The sequence below is a fragment of the Somniosus microcephalus genome, chromosome 1 (assembly GCF_052327205.1).
Source record: "Somniosus microcephalus isolate GS21.2 chromosome 1, FLI_Smic_1.0, whole genome shotgun sequence".
Classification (NCBI taxonomy): domain Eukaryota; kingdom Metazoa; phylum Chordata; class Chondrichthyes; order Squaliformes; family Somniosidae; genus Somniosus; species Somniosus microcephalus.
In genome coordinates, this window is record NC_140987.1 from 454,435,413 (window position 1) to 454,457,860 (window position 22,448).

A 22,448-nucleotide genomic window follows, 5' to 3' on the forward strand; every position below is an offset into this window, starting at 1 on the left:
CAAGACAGAGATCGATAGATTTTTGCATATTAAGCGAATCAAGAGATATGGGGATAGTGCAGGAAAGTGGAGTTGAGGTAGAAGATCAGCCATGATCTTATTGAATGGCAGAGCAGGCTCGATGGGCCGAATGGTTTACTCCTGCTCCTATTTCTTATGTTCTTATGGACCCTCTGCAAAGCCTTCACGTCCTCCCTAAAGCACGGTGCCCAGAATTGAACACTTTTATAAAGGTTTAGCACAACTTCCTGGCCTTTGAACTCTCTGCCTCTATTTATAAAGTCCAGGATCCGGTATACTTTATTAACTGCTTTGTTAACCTGTCCTGCCACCTTCAAAGATGTGTGTGCACAGACTCCCCCCAGTCTCTCTGTTCTTGCACCCAGTTTAAAATTGTACCATTTAGTTTATATTGTCTCTCCTCATTCTTCGTACCAAAATGTATCACCTCACACTTTCCTGCATTGAATTTCCTCCATCATGTGTCTGCGCATTCCATTAGCCTGCCTATGTCGAAATAACAACAGAAAATGCTGGAAAAACTCAGCAGGTCAGGCAACATCCGTGGAGAGAAATTTGATTTGACGTTTCGGGTCGAACCCTTCTTCAAAACTGGAAAGAAAAGAAGATAGGTCGGAGGCAGGGCTGCGATCGGACAAAAGAATAAAAGAAACAAAAGAAGTAAAAGAGACAATAAAAGGTATTAGAAGCTAGGCGAGATGGTAATAGGCTGAGATTAGGTCTAAAGTGTACTGGCAGGGCAAGAGATAGCCTATGTCCTCTTAATGTCCATTACTATCTTCCTCACTGTTTACTACACTTCCAAGTTTCGTGTCATCTGCAAATTTCAAAATTGTGCCCCGTACCCCCCAAGTCCAAGTCATTAATTTAATCAAATACAGCAGTGGTCCTATCACTGAACCCTGGGAAACACCTCTCTCTAGTCCAAAAAAAAACCATTCACCACAACTCTCTGTTTTCTATCTTTTAGTCAATTTTGTATCCATGCTGATACTGCCCCTTTTATCCCAGGGGCTTCAATTTTGCTAACAAGCCTAATATGTGGTACTTTATGAAACGCCTTTTGAAAGTCCATATACACCACATCAACTGCACTGCCCTCATCCACCCTCTCTGTTACCTCATCAAGAAACTCAATCAAGTTAGTCAAACATGATTTGCCCTTAACTAATCCGTGCTGGCTCTCCCTTATTAGTCCATGCTTGTCCAAGTGGCTGTTAATTTACTCCCAAATTATTGTTTCTAAAAGCTTCCCCACCACCGACGTTAAACTGACTGGCCTGTAATTGCCAGGTTTATCCTTCTCCCCATTTTTGAACAAGGGTGTAACATTTGCGATCCTCCAGTCCTTTGGCACCACTCCTGTATCTGAGGATTGGAAGACTGTGGCCAGCACCCCAGCAATTTCTACCCTTACTTCCCTCAGCAGCCGAGGATGCATCCCATCCGGACCAAGTGACTTATCCATTCTAAGTACTGGCAGCCTACCCAGTTCCTCCTCTTTATCTATTTTTATCTCATCCCATATCCTAGCAACCTCCTCATCCACTGTAGCTTTGGAAAGAAAGATCTGCATTTCTATAGCGCCTTTCACAATGTCCCAAAGCGCTTTACAGCCAATGATGTACTTTTGAAGTGTGCTCACTGTTGTAATGTAGGAAACGCGGCAGCCAATTTGTGCACAGCAAGCTCCCATGAACAGCAATGTGATAATGACTGGATAATCTGTTTTAATGAGATTGGTTGAGGGATAAGTATTGACCAGAACATAGAAACATAGAAGATAGGAGCAGGAGTCGGCCATTCGGCCCCTCGAGCCTGCTCCGCCATTCAATGAGATCACGGCTGATCATCCAAATTCAGTACCCTGTCCCTGCTTTCTCCCCATATACCTTGATCCCTTTAGCCTTAAGAAATATATCCAACTCCTTCTTGAATATATTTAATGAACTGACCTCCACCGCCTTCTGTGGTAGAGAACTTTAGGGAGAACTCCCCTGCTCTTCTTCAAAATAGTACCATGGGATGCTTTATGTCCACCTGAGAGAGCAGAAGGGGCCTCGGTTTAATGTCTCGCCTGGAAGACGGCATCCCCGACAGTGCAGCACTCCCTCAGCACTGCACTGGAGTATCAGCCTCGATTATCCCAGAATCCCAGAAATCCCAGAAACCCCACAGTGCAGATAGAGGCCATTTCGGCCCATCGAGCCTGCACCGACACATATCCCACCCGATCCCCGTAACCCCTACACCAACACATATCCCACCCTATCCCCGTAACTCCACATATTTAATCCCCCTAACACTAAGGGTCAATTTATCATAGCCAATCAACCTAACCCGCACATCTTTGGACTGTGGGAGGAAACCGGAGCACCCGGAGGAAACCCACGCAAACACGGGGAGAATGTGCAAACTCCACACAGACAGTCGCCCGAGGCCGGATTCGAACCCGGGTCCCTGGTGCTGTGAGGCAACAGTGCTAATCACTATGCCACCGTGTCTGCCATGAACTTATGTGCTTAAGTTCTCTGGAGTGGGATTTGAACCCACAACCTTATGACTCAAAAGAGAGAGTACTGCCCACTGAGCCACGACTGACATGTAGAATAATCATATAGAGCGTTTAAACCCTCCATTCTATTCAAACCTATCATTGTGGTTTCAATCAATGTCAACCATGAATTATGAATGATTGAGCAATATTCCTTCAGCCTGCCCCAGAACCTTGGTAACCTACAGCAACAACCTGCATTGATGTAGCAGCTTTAATGCACAAAGCATCCCAAGACAGATTGCGGAGAAATAAGAGGCAGCGGTGCGAAGCCACGACTGAATGTTCGGTCAAGAAGATGGGTTTTTAAAGGAGGCTGAGAAGGTAGAGAGGGAGAGGGGTCCTAGGGTGGGAGGAGGGGCCGTGGTGACTGGAGGCTCTGCCATCAATGTTGGAGGGGAATGGAGAGGGGGAATGCACAAGCTGTCAGAGTCAGACAATCAAAGCGTGATTTATGATTGATGATTACAGCAACACTCCATTTTAAGTCAACGTTTAGAAAGAGTGAGTCAGGGCATGGTAGAGGTAGGGAGAAGCAAGTTCATGGAGGGATTTGAAGGTGGGCAAAAGGATTTTAAATTGGGTCTTAATAAAAATAATTCTCGGGGATGTGGGCGTCGCTGGCGTTTATTGCCCGTCCATAGTTGTCCTGGAGAAGGTGGTGGTGAGCCTTCTTCTTGAACCGCTGCAGTCCGTGTGGCGAAGGAACTCCCACAGTGCAGTTAACTGGTTGATACAACTGAGTGTCTTGCTAGACCACTTCCGAGGGCAGGTAAGTGTGGGACTGGAGTCACATAAAGGCCAGGACGGCAGGTTTCCTTTCCTAAAAGGGACATTAGTGAAACAGTTGGGGTTTTAACCACAATCTGACAGCTGTATGGTCACTGTTACTGAGACCAGATTTTTATTTCCAGATTCTTTTCAAACAGAATAGAAGTGAATTACTGGTCTAGTAGCGCGGTTAGCCTCTATGTTATCATACCTGTATCAATTCACAAAGGTAATGCTGCTGGATGCAATAAATCTCTGATAGCTGGTAAACAATGAGAGTCTCTCTGATGGCAGCAGTTACTGTTTATTGTTAAGAGGACATGGCCAAGATTTATTGTACATAAAAAGAAACATGGAGCGAGAGATACCCAGAGCTGTTGAATGCCTTGTGCGAAAACACCTCCCTTGTCAAATTTTCATACAACTGGCCGGTCAAAGCACTTTCATGCTCTAAGTAGAACGTCCCTGTATGTAATTTTTGGAAGCTGAGCTTTCTTAACCTTTATGATTACATCAACACTCCATTTTAAGTCAACATTTATGATCAGGCCTCAATCAACTGGCCATCTCAAATTGTTCCTGATTTATCTCAACAGAAACTGGGCTGCATCACGGGCTCTGATGTAGTGATACATGATGTGACCTTTCATAAATATCACGTCACGAGACTGCACATGATCAAATGAGATATGTCAAGGCAAACTTTTCTTTTTAAATTATTTTTTTCAAGATTAATAGGTGACCTGTGGAAGCAAAGGACTCTGAAACAAGCGTACAGATAAAAGTGTATTGCTGTTAAGCTAATAATTTACTACCACAATATTTTACCCCCCTTTTCTAAGTCTAAGTGAAAGGTCCATGGCCCAAAGTGCAAGGTGAGTTAAATCAAAAAGTGGTGATTAGATGCTGTCAAACTGGGACTCTTCCAACCTGAGGGTGAGGATCAGTCCTGGGCCCCAAAATGTAATGGGGATCAGTCCTGGGCCCCCACATGAAGGCCATTTTCAGTCTGAGGAGGTAGTAGGAAGGAAAGACCGAGGGCGGTAAGGAGTTGGAGGTGCTGATGTCTTTGAAAAGGACGAGTTGGAATTTTATTTGCACGTAAATGTTTGGCTCAGTGGGAAGTTCTCGCGCTTTCTCTCTCTCGTCTTTGAGTCAGAAGGTCGTTGGTTCAAGCCCCTCTCCAGAGACTTGAGCCCAAAATCTCAGCTGACACTCCCAGTGTCAGTACTGAGGGAGCACTGCACTGCCGGAGGTGCCGTCTTTTGGCTGAGACGTTAGACTGAGGCCCCGTCTGCCCTCTCGAGTGGATGCACAGGATCCCACGGGCACTCTTTCAAAGACGAGCAAGGGAGTTCCCCCAGTGTCCTGGCCAATATTTATCTCTCAGCCAACATCACTAAAACGGATTATTTGGTCATTATCACATTGCTGTTCATGGGATCTTGCTGTGCGCAAATTTGATGCTGCGTTTCCCACATTACATCAACGACTACACTTCAATAGGACTTTGTTGACTTTAAAGCGCTTTGGGACGTCCTGAGTTTATAAAAGGCGCTGTAGAAATGTAAGTTCTTTCTGTCGTTTCTTTGTTATTGATCCAAATACAATAATTGTTTTCTGAAATTGCCAGCTTGTTTAGTTTGTATTAACTGTCTGTTTCATATTAGTGGTGCCCTTCTTTAGATGGGAGGCAGTTTCCTTTGTTACTACAGTCGGTAGATCAATATAAGCGTTTTCTTTTATATACAAGATGGGTACAGATTTGGGAGAGACCTCAGAAATTGCTGCACACCTCCAGCTACTGGCCAGAGACTGCAACTGCACCATGACAGTTGACATACCAAAATTGAATGGGAAATGTTGACATAGTAATTTACAATGAGAAACGTTGATAGAAAAGTGAGAAACCTCTTTGGACATAGTGTGGCGAGGCTGTGGAATTCATTTCCATGGTTAGGGGAGGAGGCGGAATTTATGTTAGCATTCAAGATCAGATTGGATATGTGAATGAAGGAAAAGGGAATGAAGCGATATGGGAACAGGGAGCGTACATGCGATTAGGGCTGTTGGAGGGTAAACACCGACACAGACTGAGCTGAATCCGTTGTTGTAACTTCTGCGTATTCAGTGGGATCTGTGCTGGTGCTCGCAAATTTTGCTGAGAGGCTCACTATGGGCTAGATTTTGACTGTGCAATAGTGTAAAATGGGTGAGAGCGAGTCGGCAGCCCGTTTTACATCTCTTCCCCATTTTTATTTCCATTGACCCTCATCATTGAGAAAAATGGTACAACAACATGTTGCGCGTCCCCCACTCCCATCGCCCCACCGTTGGCGGCCGTGCCTTCCGCTGCCTGGGCCTCTGGAACTCCGTCCCTAAACCTCTCCACCTCTCCCCCTCTCTCTCCTCCTTTGAGACGCTCCTTAAAACAAATCTCTTTGACCAAGTTTTTGGTCACCTGCCCTAATAGCTCCTTATGTGGCTAGGCATCAAATTTTGTTTGATAATCGCTCGTGTGAAGAGCCCGTGGGACGTTTTACTACCTTAAAGGCGCTGTATAAATGCAAGTTGTTGTTGTTGTAGTATTTGTTATGAGTGTTTGTATTATTTACCTTTTGTAATCCTCCTGAAATAACAACAGAAAACGCTGGAAAAACTCAGCAGGCCAGGCAACATCCACGGAGAGAGAAATAAAGTCAACGTTTCGGGTCGAAACCCTTCGTCAGGACTGAGAGAAAAGGCAGGAAATGAAACAAAAGTCAGTTTGGGGGCTGGGAAATGGGGGAGGGGATGAAAGAAGAGACATTAAGAGATATTCAAGGGGAGACGAGATGGTAATAGGGCAGGTAAAGAAACAGACAATGGCTCTAAATGAAGTGTGAAATGCGCTGGCAGAGTGAGAGACAGCTGCCCTGTGGGAGAGAGAGAGAAAAAGGAAAAGGCACAAACCAAAAGTGTGGATAAAAATATAAAATTATAATAGGGGCCGAGGTTACGACCTGAAGTTGTTGAACTTGATATTGAGTCCAGAAGGCTGTAAAGTGCCTAATCGGAAGATGAGGTGCTGTTCCTCGAGCTTACGCTGAGCTTCCGTGGAACAACGCAAGAGGCCGCAGACGGTGAGGTCCGAGTGGGAATGGAGCGGTGAATTAAAGTGACAGGCGACCGGAAGCTCGGGGGTCACCCTTACAGACTGAACGGAGGTGTTCCACAAAGCGGTCACCCAATCTGCGTTTGGTCTCCCCAGTTTGCTAACATAATCCTCCTGACTTGATGGAACCACTGCTGTGTCGCCCTTGTGTATCCGGATCTCAAGCTCTCAGAAACCCACTAGCAGCCCATGCCTGCAGTGATAGCCAAATACTGTACCGCACTTGATAGATCCAGAGCTTTATATCTGCTCATTACCTGGTCATTACCTCCCTTCTGTTTAAATCATTCAGGAGCTGCTTACTTTAAAAACAATTACAAGGCTTAACAACCAGAAATTAAATTACTTTGGCATTGGGAAAATTAATTTATAAGTAAACATTGATTGTAGATATATTGTCACAGAATTCTGCGTTCATAACAGAGCAGCTGCCATATATTTCATCAACCACTGTTTTTAAGAATAACTTGCATTTATATAGCACCTTAGCGAGTCTCTCAGCAACATCCCAAAACACTTCAGATATAATGAATTGCTTTGAAATGCAGCCACTGTTGTTATTTAGGTGTCAGCCGTGGCTCAGTGGGTAGCACGTGCGCCTTTCAGCCCGAAGGTTGTGGGCTCAAGTCTCACGTGGCTCAAGTCTCACTCCAGTAGACCTGAGCAACTAATCTAGGCTGACTCTCCCATTGCAGTACTGAGGGAGCACTGCACTGTTGGAGGGGCCGTCTGTCAGATGAGACATTAAACAAAGGCTCTATCTACCCTCTCAGTTAGAGGTAAAAGATCCTATGGCACTGACATAAGAAAACTACTAGGCACTTGGTCTAAGCATTAAACAAAGCTTTAATCAACTGTTTTACAACATGGAGGTCTAGTTGTGTCCTTCACTAGTTCCTGTTAAGAATGTCCTGCGTAAGCTGGGCCCATGCCCGAGTATTTATACTCTCCCTGGACAGCGCCACCTGTAGGCCGCTCAGTATTATTTCATAAGTCTTTCTTTCATGAATGACTGATTCATGTCAGGCACTACTATTTCAATTTCGCCGGTGTTGGAAAACACCGAAAGGAAAATCGGGGTGGGGGGGGGGGGGTGGAGTATAACGGGTTGCGGGGGTATGACAAGTGGAGGTTTGGAAAGGCTGTTAGATTTACCATTTGACCCATCATGCCTGTGCCAGCTACTTCCAAAAGCAATCTCAAACTAATCCAACTGTCTCTCCCCATAGCTCTGTATCAATCCCACTGCCCCACTCTCTCCCCATAGCCCTGTATCAATCCCACTGCCCCGCTCTCTCCCCATAGCCCTCTATCAATCCCACTGCCCTGCTCTCCCCTCATAGCCCTGTATCAATCCCACTGCCCCGCTCTCTCCCCATAGCCCTGTATCAATCCCACTGCCCCGCTCTCTCCCCATAGCCCTGTATCAATCCCACTGCCCCGCTCTCTCCCCATAGCCCTGTATCAATCCCACTGCCCCGCTCTCTCCCCATAGCCCTGTATCAATCCCACTGCCCCGCTCTCTCCCCATAGCCCTGTATCAATCCCACTGCCCCGCTCTCTCCCCATAGCCCTGTATCAATCCCACTGCCCCACTCTCTCCCCATAGCCCTGTATCAATCCCACTGCCCCGCTCTCTCCCCATAGCCCTGTATCAATCCCACTGCCCCGCTCTCTCCCCATAGCCCTGTATCAATCCCACTGCCCCGCTCTCTCCCCATAGCCCTGTATCAATCCCACTGCCCCGCTCTCTCCCCATGGTCTCCACCTCAACCACTTCCTGTGGCAAAGCATTCCAGACTCCAACAACCCTCTGCATATTGTGTGGTAAATTTTAAATCAGAACCCTAAGATCTGTTCGTATCAGCAGCTTGAGATGTCTACAAATGAGGGGCACATGGATTTACACATCACAAGTGGCTCCCAAAGCTCCGTGGTATGGACCAATGTGGCCCATGAAGACAAGAAGCTTGGACATCTGTGGCAGGTGTTTCTGGCATCAGGCTTCCCGTCCAGTTGAATGTGAGAGATATTTTCCTGCTGCTGCCATTGGCAGCTATTTGTGAGATAAATACAGTGGTGACCAACTCAGGCCAGGCCCAGATAGCCCAGTCTGCTCCGAAGGCTACAGGGAGGGAGTTTGGGCAGCTCACACATCCTCGCTGGTGAAGCAAAGAGAGACTCTATGCAGTGAAACTGACCGAGGTCAGACCTGATTTGAGATTTGATATGGGCGTGGGAGCATAGTGGTAACGTTACTGGACTAGTAATCCAAAGGCCTGCACTAAGGATCTGGAGACAAGGATTCAAATCCCACCACGGCAACTGGGGAATTTAAATTCAGTCAAATAAATCTGGAATTGAAAAGCTAGTGTCAGTAATGGTGCCCATGAAACCACTGGATTGTTGTAAAATCCCACCTGGTTCACTAATGTGCTTTAGGGAAGGAAATCTGCTGCCCTTACCCGGTCTGGCCGATATGTGGCTCCAGACCCACAGCAATGTGGTTGACTCTTAACTGCCCTCTGAAATGGCCTAGCCAGACATTCAGTTGTCAAGAAGGCAGCTCACCACCACCTTCTCAAGGGCAATTAGGGATGGGTGATAAATGCTGGCCTTGCCAGCAACGCGCACATCCTGTGAATGAATAAAAGAAAATACATACTGGTAACAGGTAGAAAATTGGGACAAGGGTCATTTTCACAGCTCTGTCATCCATCAATATGATAATCGAGACACAAAAAGCCACCCAACCTTTACTTCGTGGCAGGCAGAATGTACCTTCTACACTGAAGCCCCAGCCTCCGCTCATTGTCTATTCATATAAATTACAATCGCTGTTAATTTACATAACCCAGCAATTGTTGTCATATTATTTCTTCATTGAGTGAAACTGAAGATGTAAAATAAGGTTTAATGTTTCTTTACGGTCGTTAACATTCTCCACTACTCCCTGAGGAAAGTGAAACGAGAGGGGATGATTCCCTCCTACATTAGGTGTTACACATCGTAAAATGCATCTGCGAGGAATGGATTTTTGATTCCACTTCCCTGAGCACATAGACAAAATCATCTGCCTGTCTACATTGGCCCAGAAATTCGGGTCCCCACGGGTGAGTACGCGCTGGGTACTCACCCGTAGGCCCAACAAAAGTGCCGGTTTCGTGCATGCACTGCGCATGCGCGGGAAACCGGAACTTCCGTTCCCTTAAAGGGAGGGGTTCACAGGTCGAACGCGTGCGCCGGAGAGGCAGCGCCTATGTCTGGAACTTACGTTTTTTTTGCAGGTTTCTCTGGGAGGGTAAGTCTCCAGGAGTTACACTTTTAAAAAGCAGGGGCAAGGCCTGCTTTTTACAAGGTAAGTGCTGAATTAATTAAAATTAAAACATTTTTTCCACAGGTTTATTGTTTTTAAATACTTTAAAGAAAGGTAAGTTTATTTTTAGCCCCGTTAGAAAATGTAATTAATTTTTTCAAAAATTTAAATTATTGATTAAAATAGTTATTTTATGTAATTTATAGTTATTTTAAAAATGTGATTAAAAAGAAATTTATTTGAAGTTTTAGTGATGTTTTGGGGCTTATAGTATTTATAGGTTTGACAGCTCTTCCTGTCAGACTTAATGAATGAAGCATTCCCTGCTCTGATTGGCTCTCCATGGCCCACGTGATCCCAGGGGACACTTCGAACTAACTGCGCCCCTGGGATACGCAAGCACTGCACGCCGGCAGTTGGAGCAGGCCCAGGATCGGAATCCCACGCGGGGGCCCGCAGCTCAACGGCCGGCGCGCTAGGTAAGTGCAGGTCGGAGGCTTGCACCCGCGGGAAGCCCCCGACCCGAATTTCTGGGCCCTTGTGTCTTGTTGTATTTGTTAGTGAAGTACATTAGCTCAAGAACATTATTATCAACAATAATAAAAACAGAAAATGCTGGAGAAACTCAGCAGGTCAGGCAGCATCTGTGAAGAGAGAAACAGAGTTAATGTTTCAGGTCGATGACCTTTCGTCAGAACTGGAAAAAAAGCAGGAAATGGAGCAGATTTTTAAGCAAGTGGTTAAAAAAATGGTTAATACTTGCTTAAAACTCTGTTCCATTTTCTGCTTTTTTTCTAGTTCTGATGAAAGGTCATCGAGCTGAAACGTTAACTCTGTTTCTCTCTTCACAGATGCTGCCTGACCTGCTGTCTCCAGCATTTTTCTGTTTTTATTTCAGATTTCCAGCATCTGCAGTATTTTCTTTTTGTATTATTGTCAACAAGCTGGCTTAAGAAAGTCTCTCTTGCGAGGGACTGCTTTAGATGATTTGTTTTCACATGGCAGAAATCGAATTAGTTAAGTTGAACCATCAGCGCTGACAAAGCTTGCATCCTTACATTTCTAATAGTAGCTGGTTATATAACCCACGTGACTGATAGTAACCGATTAGCTGCTAGTAACTGTGATATCACACGCTCCTTAAAGCATAAGTAAGGCTAGAAATTACTGTTGCCAAGTATAATGGACGAACCGACACTTCTCTGTCCATCATGTTTGGGGAGGCATTAAACCATTTAAAATAAACCTGATGCTTGAACATACAACCATGTCAGGTATGTATCAGTAACCAGGATTTCCAGCTTCGGTTAAACAACCACACTGAACAACAACTTGCATTTAGACAGTGCCTTTAACAAAGTAAAACGTCCCAAGGTGCTCCACAGGAGCGATTGTCACACAAAATTTGACACCAAGCCACATAAGGAGATATTAAGACAGGTGACCGAAAGCTTGGTCAAAGAGTTAGATTTAAAGGAGCGTGTTAAAGGAGGAAAGAGAGAGAGAGAGGCGGAGAGGTTTAGGGAGGGAATTCCAGAGCTTGGGGCCCAGGCAGCTGAAGGCACGGCCGCCAATGATGGAGTGAATAAATCGGGGATGCGCAAGAGGCTAGAATTGGAGCAGCGCAGAGATCTCGGGGGGTTGTGGGGCTGGAGGAGATTACAGAGATAGGGAGGGGGGGCGAAGGCCATGGAGGGATTTGAAAACAAGGATGAGAATTTTAAACGCGAGGTGTTGCCGGACTGGGAGCCAATGCAGGTCAGTGAGCACAGGGGGTGATGGGTGAAGGGGACTTGGTGCGAGTTAGGACACGGGGCAGTGAGCACAGGGGGTGATGGGTGAAGGGGACTTGGTGCGACTTAGGACACGGGGCAGCGAGCACAGGGGGTGATGGGTGAAGGGGTCTTGGTGCGAGATAGGACACGGGACAGTGAGCACAGTGGGTGATGGGTGAACGGGACTGGGTGTGAGTTAGGACACGGGGCAGTGAGCACAGGGGGTGATGGGTGAACGGGACTGGGTGTGAGTTAGGACACGGGGCAGTGAGCACAGTGGGTGATGGGTGAACGGGACTGGGTGTGAGTTAGGACACGGGGCAGTGAGCACAGGGGGTGATGGGTGAACGGGACTGGGTGTGAGTTAGACACGGGGCAGTTAGCACAGGGGTGATGGGTGAACGGGACTGGGTGTGAGTTAGGACACGGGGCAGTGAGCACAAGGGGTGATGGGTGAACGGGACTGGGTGTGAGTTAGGTCATGGGGCAGTTAGCACAGGGGGTGATGGGTGAACGGGACTGGGTGCGAGTTAGGACACGGGGCAGTGAGCACAGGGGCTGAAGGGTGAACGGGACTGGGTGTGAGTTAGGACACGGGGCAGTGAGCACAGGAGTGATGGGTGAACGGGAATGGGTGCGAGTTAGGACACGGGGCAGTGAGCACAGGGGGTGATGGGTGAACGGGACTTGGTGCGAGTTAGGACACGGGGCAGTGAGCACAGGGGGTGATGGGTGAACGGGACTGGGTGCGAGTTAGGACACGGGGCAGTGAGCACAGGGGGTGATGGGTGAACGGGACTGGGTGTGAGTTAGGACACGGGGCAGTGAGCACAGGGGTTGATGGGTGAAGGGGACTTGGTGCGAGTTAGGACACGGGGCAGCGAGCACAGGGGGTGATGGCTGAAGGGGTCTTGGTGCGAGATAGGACACGGGACAGTGAGCACAGTGGGTGATGGGTGAACGGGACTGGGTGTGAGTTAGGACACGGGGCAGTGAGCACAGGGGGTGATGGGTGAAGGGGTCTTGGTGCGAGATAGGACACGGGACAGTGAGCACAGTGGGTGATGGGTGAACGGGACTGGGTGTGAGTTAGGACACGGGGCAGTGAGCACAGTGGGTGATGGGTGAACGGGACTGGGTGTGAGTTAGGACACGGGGCTGTGAGCACAGGGGGTGATGGGTGAACGGGACTGGGTGTGAGTTAGACACGGGGCAGTTAGCACAGGGGTGATGGGTGAACGGGACTGGGTGTGAGTTAGGACACGGGGCAGTGAGCACAGGGGGTGATGAGTGAACGGGACTGGGTGTGACTTCGGACACGGGGCAGTGAGCACAAGGGGTGATGGGTGAACGGGACTGGGTGTGAGTTAGGTCATGGGGCAGTTAGCACAGGGGGTGATGGGTGAACGGGAATGGGTGCGAGTTAGGACACGGGGCAGTGAGCACAGGGGCTGATGGGTGAACGGGACTGGGTGTGAGTTAGGACATGGGGCAGTGAGCACAGGAGTGATGGGTGAACGGGAATGGGTGCGAGTTAGGACACGGGGCAGTGAGCACAGGGGGTGATGGGTGAACGGGACTTGGTGCGAGTTAGGACACGGGGCAGTGAGCACAGGGGGTGATGGGTGAACGGGACTGGGTGCGAGTTAGGACACGGGGCAGTGAGCACAGGGGGTGATGGGTGAACGGGACTGGGTGTGAGTTAGGACACGGGGCAGTGAGCACAGGGGGTGATGGGTGAACGGGACTGGGTGTGAATTAGGACACGGGGCAGTGAGCACAGGGGGTGATGGGTGAACGGGACTTGGTGCGAGTTAGGACACGGGGCAGTGAGCACAGGGGGTGATGGGTGAACGGGACTGGGTGCGAGTTAGGACACGGGGCAGTGAGCACAGGGGGTGATGGGTGAAGGGGACTTGGTGCGAGTTAGGGCACGGGGCAGTGACCACAGAGGGTGATGGGTGAACGGGACTGGGTGTGAGTTAGGACACGGGGCAGTGAGCACAGGGGGCGATGGGTGAACGGGACTCGGTGCGAGTTAGGACACGGGGCATTGAGCACGGGGGGTGATGGGTGAATGGGACTGGGTGTGAGTTAGGGCACGGGGCGGTGAGCACAGAGGGTGATGGGTGAACGGGACTGGGTGTGAGTTAGGACACGGGGCAGTGAGCACAGGGGGTGATGGGTGAACCGGACTGGGTGCGAGTTAGGACATGGGGCAGTGAGCACAGGGGGTGATGGGTGAATGGGACTGGGTGTGAGTTAGGGCACGGGGCGGCGAGCACAGAGGGTGATGGGTGAACGGGACTGGGTGCGAGTTAGGACACCTGGCAGTGAGCATAGGGGGGGATGGGTGAACGGGACTGGGTGCGAGTTAGGACACGGGGCAGTGAGCACAGGGGGCGATGGGTGAACGGGACTGGGTGCGAGTTCGGACATGGGGCAGTGAGCACAGGGGGTGATTGGTGAAAGGGACTGGGTGTGAGTTAGGACATGGGCCAGTGAGCACAGGGGGTGATGGGTGAACGGGACTGGGTGTGAGTTAGGACACGGGGCAGTGAGCACAGGGGGTGATGGGTGAACGGGACTGGGTGTGAATTAGGACACGGGGCAGTGAGCACAGGGGGTGATGGGTGAACGGGACTTGGTGCGAGTTAGGACACGGGGCAGTGAGCACAGGGGGTGATGGGTGAACGGGACTGGGTGCGAGTTAGGACACGGGGCAGTGAGCAGAGGGGGTGATGGGTGAAGGGGACTTGGTGCGAGTTTGGACACGGGGCAGTGAGCACAGGGGGTGATGGGTGAGCGGGACTGGGTGTGAGTTAGGAAACGGGGCAGTGAGCACAGGGGGTGATGGGTGAAGGGGACTGGGTGAGTGTTAGGACACGGGGCAGTGAGCACAGGGGGTGATGGGTGAACGGGGCTTGGTGCAATTTAGGACACGAGGCAGTGAGCACAGGGGGTGATTGGTGAACGGGACTGGGTGTGAGTTAGGACACGGGGCAGTGAGCCCAGGGGGTGATGGGTGAACGGGACTGGGTGTGAGTTAGGACACGGGGCAGTGAGCACAGGGGGTGATGGGTGAACGGGACTGGGTGTGAGTTAGGACACGGGGCAGTGAGTGCAGGGAGTGATGGGTGAACGGGGCTTGGTGCAAGTTAGGACATGGGGCAGTGAGCACAGGGCGTGATGGGTGGACGGGACTGGGTGTGAGTTAGGACACGTGGCAGGGAGCACAGGGGGTAATGGGTGAACGGGACTGGGTGTGAGTTAGGACACGGGGTAGTGAGCATAGGGGGTGATGGGTGAACGGGGCTCGGTGCGAGTTAGGACACGGGGCAGTGAGCACAGGGGGTGATGGGTGAACGGGACTGGGTGTGAGTTAGGACACGGGGCAGTGAGCACAGGGGGTGATGGGTGAAGGGGTCTTGGTGCGAGATAGGACACGGGACAGTGAGCACAGTGGGTGATGGGTGAACGGGACTGGGTGTGAGTTAGGACACGGGGCAGTGAGCACAGTGGGTGATGGGTGAACGGGACTGGGTGTGAGTTAGGACACGGGGCAGTGAGCACAGTGGGTGATGGGTGAACGGGACTGGGTGTGAGTTAGGACACGGGGCTGTGAGCACAGGGGGTGATGGGTGAACGGGACTGGGTGTGAGTTAGACACGGGGCAGTTAGCACAGGGGTGATGGGTGAACGGGACTGGGTGTGAGTTAGGACACGGGGCAGTGAGCACAGGGGGTGATGAGTGAACGGGACTGGGTGTGACTTCGGACACGGGGCAGTGAGCACAAGGGGTGATGGGTGAACGGGACTGGGTGTGAGTTAGGTCATGGGGCAGTTAGCACAGGGGTTGATGGGTGAACGGGAATGGGTGCGAGTTAGGACACGGGGCAGTGAGCACAGGGGCTGATGGGTGAACGGGACTGGGTGTGAGTTAGGACATGGGGCAGTGAGCACAGGAGTGATGGGTGAACGGGAATGGGTGCGAGTTAGGACACGGGGCAGTGAGCACAGGGGGTGATGGGTGAACGGGACTTGGTGCGAGTTAGGACACGGGGCAGTGAGCACAGGGGGTGATGGGTGAACGGGACTGGGTGCGAGTTAGGACACGGGGCAGTGAGCACAGGGGGTGATGGGTGAACGGGACTGGGTGTGAGTTAGGACACGGGGCAGTGAGCACAGGGGGTGATGGGTGAACGGGACTGGGTGTGAATTAGGACACGGGGCAGTGAGCACAGGGGGTGATGGGTGAACGGGACTTGGTGCGAGTTAGGACACGGGGCAGTGAGCACAGGGGGTGATGGGTGAACGGGACTGGGTGCGAGTTAGGACACGGGGCAGTGAGCACAGGGGGTGATGGGTGAAGGGGACTTGGTGCGAGTTAGGGCACGGGGCAGTGACCACAGAGGGTGATGGGTGAACGGGACTGGGTGTGAGTTAGGACACGGGGCAGTGAGCACAGGGGGCGATGGGTGAACGGGACTCGGTGCGAGTTAGGACACGGGGCATTGAGCACGGGGGGTGATGGGTGAATGGGACTGGGTGTGAGTTAGGGCACGGGGCGGTGAGCACAGAGGGTGATGGGTGAACGGGACTGGGTGTGAGTTAGGACACGGGGCAGTGAGCACAGGGGGTGATGGGTGAACCGGACTGGGTGCGAGTTAGGACATGGGGCAGTGAGCACAGGGGGTGATGGGTGAATGGGACTGGGTGTGAGTTAGGGCACGGGGCGGCGAGCACAGAGGGTGATGTGTGAACGGGACTGGGTGCGAGTTAGGACACCTGGCAGTGAGCATAGGGGGGGATGGGTGAACGGGACTGGGTGCGAGTTAGGACACGGGGCAGTGAGCACAGGGGGCGATGGGTGAACGGGACTGGGTGCGAGTTCGGACATGGGGCAGTGAGCACAGGGGGTGATTGGTGAAAGGGACTGGGTGTGAGTTAGGACATGGGCCAGTGAGCACAGGGGGTGATGGGTGAACGGGACTGGGTGTGAGTTAGGACACGGGGCAGTGAGCACAGGGGGTGATGGGTGAACGGGACTGGGTGTGAATTAGGACACGGGGCAGTGAGCAGAGGGGGTGATGGGTGAAGGGGACTTGGTGCGAGTTTGGACACGGGGCAGTGAGCACAGGGGGTGATGGGTGAGCGGGACTGGGTGTGAGTTAGGAAACGGGGCAGTGAGCACAGGGGGTGATGGGTGAAGGGGACTGGGTGAGTGTTAGGACACGGGGCAGTGAGCACAGGGGGTGATGGGTGAACGGGGCTTGGTGCAATTTAGGACACGAGGCAGTGAGCACAGGGGGTGATTGGTGAACGGGACTGGGTGTGAGTTAGGACACGGGGCAGTGAGCCCAGGGGGTGATGGGTGAACGGGACTGGGTGTGAGTTAGGACACGGGGCAGTGAGCACAGGGGGTGATGGGTGAACGGGACTGGGTGTGAGTTAGGACACGGGGCAGTGAGTGCAGGGAGTGATGGGTGAACGGGGCTTGGTGCAAGTTAGGACACGGGGCAGTGAGCACAGGGCGTGATGGGTGGACGGGACTGGGTGTGAGTTAGGACACGGGGCAGGTAGCACAGGGGGTAATGGGTGAACGGGACTGGGTGTGAGTTAGGACACGGGGTAGTGAGCATAGGGGGTGATGGGTGAACGGGGCTCGGTGCGAGTTAGGACACGGGGCAGTGAGCACAGGGGGTGATGGGTGAACGGGACTGGGTGTGAGTTAGGACACGGGGCAGTGAGCACAGGGGGTGATGGGTGAACAGGACTGGGTGTGAGTTAGGACACGGGGCAGTGAGCACGGGGTGATGGGTGAACGGGACTGGGTGTGAGTTAGGACACGGGGCAGTGAGCACAGGGGGTGATGGGTGAACGGGACTGGGTGTGAGTTAGGACACGGGGCAGTGAGCACAGGGGGTGATGGGTGAACGGGACTGGGTGTGAGTTAGGACACGGGGCAGTGAACACAGGGGGTGATGGGTGAACGGGACTGGGTGTGAGTTAGGACACGGGGCATGAGCACATGGGGTGTTGGGTGAACGGGACTGGGTGTGAGTTAGGACACGGGGCAGTGAGCACAGGGGGTGATGGGTGAAGGGGTCTTGGTGCGAGATAGGACAAGGGACAGTGAGCACAGTGGGTGATGGGTGAACGGGACTGGGTGTGAGTTAGGACACGGGGCAGTGAGCACAGTGGGTGATGGGTGAACGGGACTGGGTGTGAGTTAGGACACGGGGCAGTGAGCACAGTGGGTGATGGGTGAACGGGACTGGGTGTGAGTTAGGACACGGGGCTGTGAGCACAGGGGGTGATGGGTGAACGGGACTGGGTGTGAGTTAGACACGGGGCAGTTAGCACAGGGGTGATGGGTGAACGGGACTGGGTGTGAGTTAGGACACGGGGCAGTGAGCACAGGGGGTGATGAGTGAACGGGACTGGGTGTGACTTCGGACACGGGGCAGTGAGCACAAGGGGTGATGGGTGAACGGGACTGGGTGTGAGTTAGGTCATGGGGCAGTTAGCACAGGGGATGATGGGTGAACGGGAATGGGTGCGAGTTAGGACACGGGGCAGTGAGCACGGGCTGATGGGTGAACGGGACTGGGTGTGAGTTAGGACACGGGGCAGTGAGCACAGGAGTGATGGGTGAACGGGAATGGGTGCGAGTTAGGACACGGGGCAGTGAGCACAGGGGGTGATGGGTGAACGGGACTTGGTGCGAGTTAGGACACGGGGCAGTGAGCACAGGGGGTGATGGGTGAACGGGACTGGGTGCGAGTTAGGACACGGGGCAGTGAGCACAGGGGGTGATGGGTGAACGGGACTGGGTGTGAATTAGGACACGGGGCAGTGAGCACAGGGGGTGATGGGTGAACGGGACTTGGTGCGAGTTAGGACACGGGGCAGTGAGCACAGGGGGTGATGGGTGAACGGGACTGGGTGCGAGTTAGGACACGGGGCAGTGAGCACAGGGGGTGATGGGTGAAGGGGACTTGGTGCGAGTTAGGGCACGGGGCAGTGAACACAGGGGGTGATGGGTGAACGGGACTGGGTGTGAGTTAGGACACGGGGCAGTGAGCACATGGGGTGTTGGGTGAACGGGACTGGGTGTGAGTTAGGACACGGGGCAGTGAGCACGGGGTGATGGGTGAACGGGACTGGGTGTGAGTTAGGACACGGGGCAGTGAGCACAGGGGGTGATGGGTGAACGGGACTGGGTGTGAGTTAGGACACGGGGCAGTGAGCACAGGGGGTGATGGGTGAACGGGACTGGGTGTGAGTTAGGACACGGGGCAGTGAGCACATGGGGTGTTGGGTGAACGGGACTGGGTGTGAGTTAGGACACGGGGCAGTGAGCACAGGGGGTGATGGGTGAACGGGACTTGGTTCGAGTCAGGACACGGGACAGTGAGCACAGGGGGTGATGGGTGAACGGGACTGGGTGTGAGTTAGGACACGGGGCAGCGAGCACAGGGGGTGATGGATGAACGGGACTGGGTGTGAGTTAGGACACGGGGCAGTGAGCACAGGGGGTGATTGGTGAACGGGACTGGGTGTGAGTTAGGACACGGGGCAGTGAGCACCGTGGGTGATGGATGAAAGGGACTGGGTGTGAGTTTGGACACGGGGCAGTGAGCACAGTGGGTGAAGGGTGAACGGGACTCGGTGCGAGTTAGGACACGGGGCAGTGAGCACAGGGGGTGATGGGTGAACGGGGCTGGGTGTGAGTTAGGACACGGGTCAGTGAGCACAGGGGGTGATGGGTGAACGGGGCTCGGTGTGATTTGGGACACGTGGCAGTGAACACAGTGGGTGATGGGTGAACGGGACTGGGTGTGAGTTAGGACACGGGGCAGTGAGCACAGCGGGTGATGGGTGAACAGGACTGGGTGTGAGTTAGGACACGGAGCAGTGAGCACAGGGGGTGATGGGTGAAAGGGACTGGGTGTGAGTTAGGACACGGGGCAGTGAGCACAGGGTGTGGTGGGTGAATGGGACGGGGTGTGAGGTTGGACACGGGGCAGTGAGCACAGGGGGTGATGGGTGAACGGGACTGGGTGTGAGTTAGGACATGGGCAGTGAGCACAGTGGGTGATGGGTGAACGGGACTGGATGTGAGTTAGGACACGGGGCAGTGAGCACAGGGGGTGATGGGTGAATTGGACTGGGTGTGAGTTAGGACAAGGGGCAGTGAGCAAAGGGGGTGTTGGGTGAATGGGACTGGGTGTGAGTTAGGACACGGGGCAGTGACCACAGGGGGTGATGGGTGAACGGGACTGGGTGTGAGTTAGGACACGGGGCAGTGAGCACAGGGGGTGATGGGTGAACAGGACTGGGTGCGTGTTAGGACACGGGGCAGTGAGCACAGGGGGTGATGAGTGAACGGGACTGGGTGTGAGTTAGGACACGGGGCAGTGAGCACAGGGGGTGATGTGTGAACGGGACTTGTTGCGAATTAGGACAAGAGGCAGTGAGCACAGGGGGTGATGGGTGAACGGGACTGGGTGTGAGTTTGGACACGGGGCGGTGAGCACAGCGGGTGATGGGTGAACGGGACTGGGTGTGAGTTAGGACACGGGACAGTGAGCACAGGGGTGATGGGTGAACGGGACTGGGTTTGAGTTAGGACACAGGGCAGTGAGCACGGGGGGTGATGGCTGAGCGGGACTGGGTGCGAGTTAGGACACGGGGCAGTGAGCACAGGGTGTGATGGGTGAACGGGACTGGGTGTGTGTTAGGACACGGGGCAGCGAGCACAGGGGGTGATGGGTGAACGCGACTGGGTGCGAGTTAGGACATGGGGCAGTGAGCACAGGGGGTGATGGGTGAAGGGGACTTGGTGCGAGTTAGGACACGGGGCAGCGAGCACAGGGGGTGATGGGTGAAGGGGACTTGGTGCGAGTTAGGACACGGGGCAGTGATCACAGGGGGTGATGGGTGAACGGGACTGGGTGTGAGTTAGGACACGGGGCAGTGATCACAGGGGGCGATGGGTGAACGGGACTCGGTGCGAGTTAGGACACGGGGCAGTGAGCACGGGGGGTGATGGGTGAATGGGACTGGGTGTGAGTTAGGGCATGGGGCGGTGAGCACAGAGGGTGATAGGTGAACGGGGCTGGGTGTGAGTTAGGGCACGGGGCGGTGAGCACAGAGGGTGATGGGTGAACGGGACTGGGTTTGAGTTTGGACACGGGGCAGTGAGCACAGGGGGTGATGGGTGAACGGGACTGGGTGCGAGTTAGGACACGGGGCAGTGAGCACAGGGGGTGATGGGTGAAGGGGACTGGGTGTGAGTTAGGACACGGGGCAGTGAGCACAGTGGGTGATGGGTGAATGGGACTGGGTGTGAGTTACGACACGGGGCAGTGAGCACAGGGGGTGATGGGTGTACGGGGCTTGGTGCAAGTTAGGACACGGGGCAGTGAGACCAGGGGGTGATGGGTGAACGGGACTGGGTGTGAGTTAGGACACGGGGCAGTGAGCACAGGGGGTGATGGGTGAACGGGACTGGGTGCGAGTTTGGACACGCGGCAGTGAGACCAGGGGGTGATGGGTGAACGGGACTGGGTGTGAGTTAGGACACGGGGCAGTGAGCACAGGGGGTGATGGGCGAACGGGACTCGGTGCGAGTTAGGACACGGGGCAGTGAGCACAGAGGGTGATGGGTGAACGGGACTGGGTGCGAGTTCGGACACGGGGCAGTGAGCACAGGGGGTGATGGGTGAACGGGACTGGGTGCGAGTTCGGACACGGGGCAGTGAGCACAGGGGGTGGTGGGTGAACGGGACTGGGTGTGAGTTAGGACACGGGGCTGTGAGCACAGGGGGTGATGGGTGAATGGGACTGGGTGTGAGTTAGGACATGGGGCAGTGAGCATAGGGGTGATTGGTGAACAGGACTGGATGTGAGTTCGGACACGGGGCAGTGCGCACAGGAGGTGATGTGTGAACGGGACTGGGTGCGAGTTAGGACACGGGGCAGTGAGCACAGTGGGTGATGGGTGAAAGGGACTGGGTGTGAGTTAGGACACGGGGCAGTGAGCACAGGGGGTGATGGGTGAACGGGACTGGGTGTGAGTTAGGACACGGGCAGTGAGCACAGGGGGTGATGGCTGAACGGGACTGGGTGTGAGTTAGAACACGGGGCAGTGAGCACAGGGGGTGATGGGTGAACGGGACTGGGTGTGAGTTAGGACACGGGGCAGTGAGCACAGGGAGTGATGGGTGAACGGGACTGGGTGTGAGTTATTACACGGGGCAGGAAGCACAGCGGGGTGATGGGTGAACTGGACTGGGTGTGAGTTAGGACACGGGGCAGTGAGCACAGGGGGTGATGGGTGAACGGGACTGGGTGTGAGTTAGGACACGGGGCAGTGAGCACATGGGGTGAAGAGTGAACTGGACTGGGTGTGAGTTAGGACACGGGGCAGTGAGCACAGGGGGTGATGGGTGAAGGGGACTGGGTGTGAGTTAGGACATGGGGCAGTGAGCACAGGGGGTGATGGGTGAACGGGACTGGGTGTGAGTGAGGACACGGGGCAGTGAGCACAGTGGGGGATGGGTGAACGGGACTGGGTGTTAGTGAGCACACGGGGCAGTGAGCACAGGTGGTGATGGGTGAACGGGACTGGGTGTGAGTTAGGACAAGGGGCAGTGAGCACAGGGGCGATGGGTGAACGGGACTGGGTGTGAGTTAGGACACGGGGCAGAGAGCACAGGGGGTGATTGTTGAACGGGACTGGGTGTGAATGACGACACGGGGCAGTGAGCACAGTGGTTGATGGGTGAACGGGACTGGGTGTGAGTTAGGACACGGGGCAGTGAGCACAGAAGGTGATGGGTGAACGGG